A 6,847-nucleotide genomic window follows, 5' to 3' on the forward strand; every position below is an offset into this window, starting at 1 on the left:
CATTCTATTGAAACATGTCGATTGTCTTCTCTGAGTCCTTGTCAAAAGAGGACAATTTGACAAATGTTTAATATGTTTTAATGTTGCATCCTTATTGCCTGAAAACCGGAGAAGCCGGAACGACCAACTGGCAATCCAAGCGTGCGTGGGAACATGGAACAACTTTCAATGAGTTGCATGCATGCCACGTGTCTCTCAGATGTGAACCGCCAGGGGCACCTGCGTAATTACGCTGCGCCGCCCTCCTCCTTCTTATAAATACTCACCTGTGTGGTCAATATCTGTTCTTCCACCTCGCCACCTCCCACAAACCCTAGCGCCTCCGCTAGCTCGCGTCGACGCCGGAGGCGAAGCGCTTAGCTGCCGTGACTTCTTCGACGCCGTCCTCATGCCAGCCGCGGACCTCGTCCTCTCCGACGCCACCGTAGGTGTCTTTCGCTGCCAAGTTAGGGCGCGGGAGATTGAACTGCTCAGTTTCTCTGCCAACCCGTCTAGCAGTTCATTAGTGGTAACTAAATCTTACTTTTTACTACCTTTTTGATCCGTCAAATCCATCCACTTCAACCAAAAGTGGTTTCTTCACTTCCAAATCTTGATTTGTTCTCATCTGCATCTCATACCATGCAAGTATATTCACTTATGCTTCATAACTAGTTAGATTCCTCACTTGTACTTATTCATGGATTCGTACAAATCTGGAACCAACTCTCTCCAAATAAGTGAATGTCTTCGCATCATGAGGTCAATGTCTTCTAAAATGATTTATCTTCATAATCTTCTAAAAATGCATATGACCTCTACCCCTTCCCTCGCATCTCTAATGCTGTCATAGGTACATGTCCGTGGGAGAATCCCTTGGTTCTCATAGTCCTCATTCATTTGCAGAATACTTACAGCATCACATTGAATCACCTGAAGCCAGTTCTTGTCTGACCAGCAGACGGGAGCCATTCACTGTGCTGAAGCCAATCAGTCTGAATATCATGGCTTCAGAAAAGTCTGCACGCAAGGGTGGCAGGCAACATCGTGGTAACACTTCACTCGATCTGCCTCCTGACCTGTACGAGCAGTACAAGTCAGATCCTCAAAAAAACTACAATCAGCACAAGAACCGGATTCAGTGGATCTGAAGATATTGGGCTGAGGAATGGTTCAAGTACAAGTTCGTCACGCCTGAATATGCTGAAAAGAATGCCATCAAGCGGCCATGGGGTGGCTGCCTCTACCGTGGCTTGGTGCCAAAGAGCAAGGCTGAAGCCATTAAGCGGCAATTCTATCTGTGCATGGTCAGAGGACCACAGCCTGAAGTTGCCGACCCATCTTCTCTGTTATGGTGTCGTGACGACTATCTATTCAAGCGCAACTATCAGTTTGCTAAATATTCAGCTGCCAAGAACCACAAGGAGTTCGGCCTCAACTTCAACCCTGGCCCCTCCGCTCCAAGATCTGATGGGACACGTGAAGCTAATGAGAACAAAATTGGCCCCTTCGCCAATTTTGATGGGCTTCTGTCTCACATTGCTGCCCAGAGGGTAGCTGTGGAGCAATTAGCGGGAGAAGCTGATTCTGTTGATGCTCCCTCACCTCCAAAGGAGAAAAAGAAGAAGAAGGCAAAAGCTTCAAAGCCATCTTCTTCACCAAAAGCTTCAACAAGGAAGACTCTAAAGACTGCACCGCCTGAATCCAGTGTGAAGTCTGAAGACTTATCTCGCATGTCCAAGAGGGCCAAGAAGCCATTGCCCAAGAAGGCCACTAGGCAACCCCTGACACCGTTTCCTGTTCAGCGCAACAAAGATGAAGCCATTGATCTGTCCAGTGATGAAGATCTTGGTGATGATGCTCTGGAAATGCTTATCAAGAGCAAGCAAGAGGCACAAATCTTCAACGATCTGCCCCTCTTTGATGTTGATATTCTGAATAACTTCATCGACGAGTGGTTTGACAACTAGGACATCAGTATTGATGATCTTCAGCTCCCTATGGACATCAGTGTCACCTTCCATGGCGTCATTACTGGTTAATTGGCCTTAGCTCAGAAGACTGTTAAGCTGAAAAACAAGATTGATTATGAGAAGGCTCACTTCAAGAAGAACATGGCCAAGCTCAGCATGGCAGATGTTCAAATCTTCAAGAAGATGTTGCATGACCTCATGGAGGAGTTCCACAAGAAGCGCACTGAAGCAAAAGGCTCACGCGAGCGCATGAAGTATCTCGCTCAGTAATGCGCTCAAGCCCACAATGAAGTTGAGAAGTGAAAAGCTCTTGGGCACCCTGGCATCGATCCCAGGATGGCTGCCAAAAAGAAGCCGCCTGTTGAGACCCAAACTGCACCAAGGCAAGAAGAACCTCGCATTGTCTTCCCGGTCTGTATGACAGGCTCGAAACCTAAGGTCCCTTCAGCAGCTTCAGAGCTAAAGAAAACAAGGGCAGCTGAAGCCGAAGCCAAGAAGTGCAATCACAAGGACACATCTGATGATGCCCCTTCCAAAAAGAAGTTGAAGACTAAGGAAACTAAGTCTTCAAGGAAAGAGCGTGCTGCGGCCTCTCAGCCACTCATTGTTGAACCCATCTCAGTTGCTCCTCCTGCTGCCACAAATCAAGAACGTCGCATTGTGCTCCTCCAGCCTGCTTCCACAAAGGCTCATGTGAAAGGGCTAGTTATCGACTAGAGGAGGGGTGAATAGGCGATTTTTATGAAAGTCTTCAAAACGTGGGAGTTTTGAAGACAAACAATAGAAACAACACTATTCGAATGCAGCGGAAGGTAGACTACACTAGACAAGCCATAGTCAAGTATTCAATGAAGTGAAAGCACGAAGACTAATAGCAGCTAGGCAGTAAAGATCAGAATGGAAGATAGTATGAAGCCAATCAGAACAGGTAGTCACGCAGTGAAGTCAAACAGATAATGCAAGCAGGCAATGACTTCACGAAGGACAGGGATTTGTTCGACCAGTTCCAGTTGCTGTGACAATTGTACGTATGGTTAGGGAGGCTGAGATTCAACTCAGAAGACCGCGCCTTCACCTTATTCCCCTTGAGCTAAGGACACCTAGTCCCCGCCCAATCACTCTGGTAAGTATTCAAGGTAGACTTCCGAACCTTCACAGACTTCGTTCACCGGCAATCCACAATGGCTCTTCAGATCACGTGGACAGAAAGACTTCAGTGATGCAAAACACTCTTTGGGCTCTGGGTGGTTTGGGCTTTGTCCTCGCAAGGATCCTCTCTTGAAAGCTTCGGCGGTGGGTTGCTCTCAAACGACAAAAGCCGTGTACTAACTCTGAGCAGCCACCAATTTATGGTGTAGGGGGTGGGCTATTTATAGCCACTGGGCAACCCGAGCAGATTTGTCCGAAATGACCCTGGGTCACTAAGGAACTGATACGTGTCGCAACGGTCAGATTTCAAACACACGCGGCAGCTTGACTTGGGCTACAAGTACAGCTGACTCATCCGACTCTGGATAAGATTTGCTCTCATTGTCTTCGCTCGAAGACATAGGATTTGGTTGAGCATCACTTTAGTCATTCTGACTTTGTTCACTTGGACCCCACTTAACAGTGCGGTGATTCCTATGACTCAACAAACAAGAAAAGAAAACAACAAAACAACTAAGTCTTCGCGCTCCATTGTCTTCACTCAATGTCTTCTCATGTCATAGTCTTCAACGTGAATAGCTTCACAAACCACCATTGTCCTCAATGTCTTCACACATTTTTAGGGGTCATCTCCGGTAGGTAAACCGAATCAATGAGGGACTACTACCTGTGTTATCCTACAATTCTCACAAACACATTAGTCCCTCAACCACGTTTGCCATCAATACTCCAAAACCAACTAGGGTGGCACTTGATGCACTTACATCATGAAGAAGAACAAGTTCTAGTTGTTGACCCCAACGCAGCTGAAGACATTGGTCATGAAGACAATGTTTTTGATGATGAAGTCCTTCCTCAACTCAAACATCAGTTGGTATCATCGCCTGCTCCAACGAGCAGCAAATACATCAGCATTGGTCGTCCATTGATGCCAATTGCTCAAGATGATTCGTGGGTTGAGCGCCTGCAAGAAGAAACACCTGTTCATGATGAAACACCCCGCACTCCACCAGTGCAAGTCACCAACCCAGTGGTGAATGACGACAACTACATGGAGACCACTCCATCACCAAAGGCGTTGCCCGTATTCCAACAGCTTTGCAAAGGTCTCAAGCCATCAATCTCCATGTCAACCATCCTAGAAGAAGATTCACAACAATCTAGTTCAGTGGCACGTCAAGTGTTCCTTGAAGAGAATCCTTCTATGATGGTTCCAAAGTCTGAAGCCAAAGCTGCTGAAGACATTCCGGCTGCATCAGCCGATGAAGAAGAAGAAGAAAGAAGAGAAGAGAGAGTTGCCACACCCCCTGCCCCAGATCACGTCATTCTCGAGGAGAATGTGATTGTGCAAGACCCTCCGGTCATTGACCATATGGAGGTTGAGAACAATGAGGCTGCCACAAACACTGTTGAAGCCAATGACCCTGTCTTGGCTGAAGATCATGTGGAGCCTGAAGCTAATGTTGTGCCTAAAGCTAATGTGAATCATGAAGCTTCGGTGACGCCGGTCCACATAGACGGCGATGTTCCTCCCCCAAGGCCTCACATTATGGAAACGGCTTACAACCGTGATGGGGAGTTGGTCACAGTTCGCTGGCCAATCCTGGTTCCTCCCACTGGTCCTGGACCACAATATGATTATCATGTGTAGCAGCGAGCACAAGTACAGAAGCCTAAGCCAAGACTTCCAAGGCTTCTAGGTGCTGCTACATCACCAGGATCTTTCAGTGTCAACAGCTTCAAAGATCTCTACAGATCGCTATTGGAGCCATCAACAGCGCAGCTATTACTCTTGTGTCTTCTACAATCAAGAGAGAATCTTTCCTCACATGAATCTTGATTGTGAAGCTATTGTTGGGCTCCCCTGTCTTGAAGAAGCTCTAGACTGCTTTCGGGATGCTTGCCTTCTGGAATTTGTCACAGCCAAAGAGCACTGGAATGAAGAGCTTTTGCTGTAGTTCTATGCTACTCTCCACATTCGTGGCTTCTGGCACCCCGGCTCAAAGAAACCGGAATGCCCCGTATTCTAGCCCAAATATCAAGGAGAAGTCTCTGGAATACGGCACTGCTTGACACAGAACAAATCAGCTCTTATTACAAGAATACTAATACAAAGGTCTGATGTTACAAAGAAGCACATCAGCACGGCGACACTATGCATGCGATACTACACTTGTTCTATGCTAGCAGCAGAACAACTCGTAGCAGCGGAATACTTCTAGCAGTGGAACAACGACGAAGGCGGTGAACTCCACTCCGTAGGGACTCTGGCTGGGACACGATCAAGCTCGCATGCGCGGAAACCTTGACAGGCAATCAATCAAACAAGGCATCACCTGCAATCTGGCATGACACGCCCGGTCAGTACAATGAATGTACTCGCAAGCTCACAACAACCAAAAGCATCAAGGCAAAACAACAACATAGTATTTAACAGGTTAATTAGTTAACATCTACCATGATACAAAAGCAACTACTAAGCATGATATGAAACTACTACAATACTGATAAACCACCATCTCCAATCTCAATATCCATCTCACTCTTGGCTAACCGGCCAAGCAATATACAATCTCGATCACCTAGTGATCAAAACAAAATGGTGATCGTTCACGGATCACAAACGGAACCACACTTGGTTCAACGGGTTACCTTGTAACCAAACGGTGATCATTCACAGATCACAAACGGAACATCCACATGATCACCTCGTGAACACATCACAAACTGAATGATCATCCTCAAGATCATCCCCACATTATTAGCATTATCTTGCCAAGCTTTTACAGCTCATAGTATATCAACATATAAATCACCTGTAAGTCATTCCGTCATGTGAGTGTTGATCGAACGGTGTGACCTAGTACGAACTTGTGCCCATAACCGAGGACATGACTATCAATAGATTAAACACACACACACACACACACACACACACACACACACACACACACACACACACACACTGCAAAGGTAGCGCACTTTACCCACACCACGGAATCCATGGCCTCGCACTCCCATTCAGGTGGACCAATGGCATTCCGACAAAACCGATCTACTGCCATGACACTCTCCCAGCCCCTCCGACCAACACCCCCTTTTGGGTTCAGTCATGGCTGGCCCCGTTCCTACCAAAGGCACCAATAGCCACCGTCGTGGAAAAACAAAAATGGTCCCAAACGGGGACAAAAAGCCGCCTAACAACAACTACGGGCACACAAGGTTATGTCTGCTTACCAGGCCAGGGTACCACACACCCATAACCTTCCCTCGTTGGAGGCACCGGCGAGAGACACGACAATAGACCGCATCAGGGCCTTCCCATAAATGGCAAATGTGGTTGCACTGGAAAATGCCCATTTCAGTAGCACCTGACCAACTTAATGATGGATTTTATCCCCAAAAATATAACTATGCTACCAACCTATAATCTGAGTCATAGCAATATCCAACAAATACTCCAAGCATAATATCATCTTGCCAAAATACTCCAAGGATAGCATAACACTATTATCACGATTAAACGAAAAACAATCATCCTACTACTCCAATAACAAGAACAAGCTATCTAGTTAAGATCCACATGCAAATATCATCTCCAAAAATAATAGTCCAAGCAACAGCAATAGAACATCAACTATCATCATGATGAAAATAATTCTAGCCACTAGTAATCCTAAGGCAACATGACATCCAAAGCAATATTCCAAAAAATAAGATCAGATACCAACATGAAAACAATCATA

Source organism: Triticum dicoccoides, chromosome 2B (assembly GCF_002162155.2).
Source record: "Triticum dicoccoides isolate Atlit2015 ecotype Zavitan chromosome 2B, WEW_v2.0, whole genome shotgun sequence".
Taxonomy (NCBI): Eukaryota; Viridiplantae; Streptophyta; class Magnoliopsida; order Poales; family Poaceae; genus Triticum; species Triticum dicoccoides.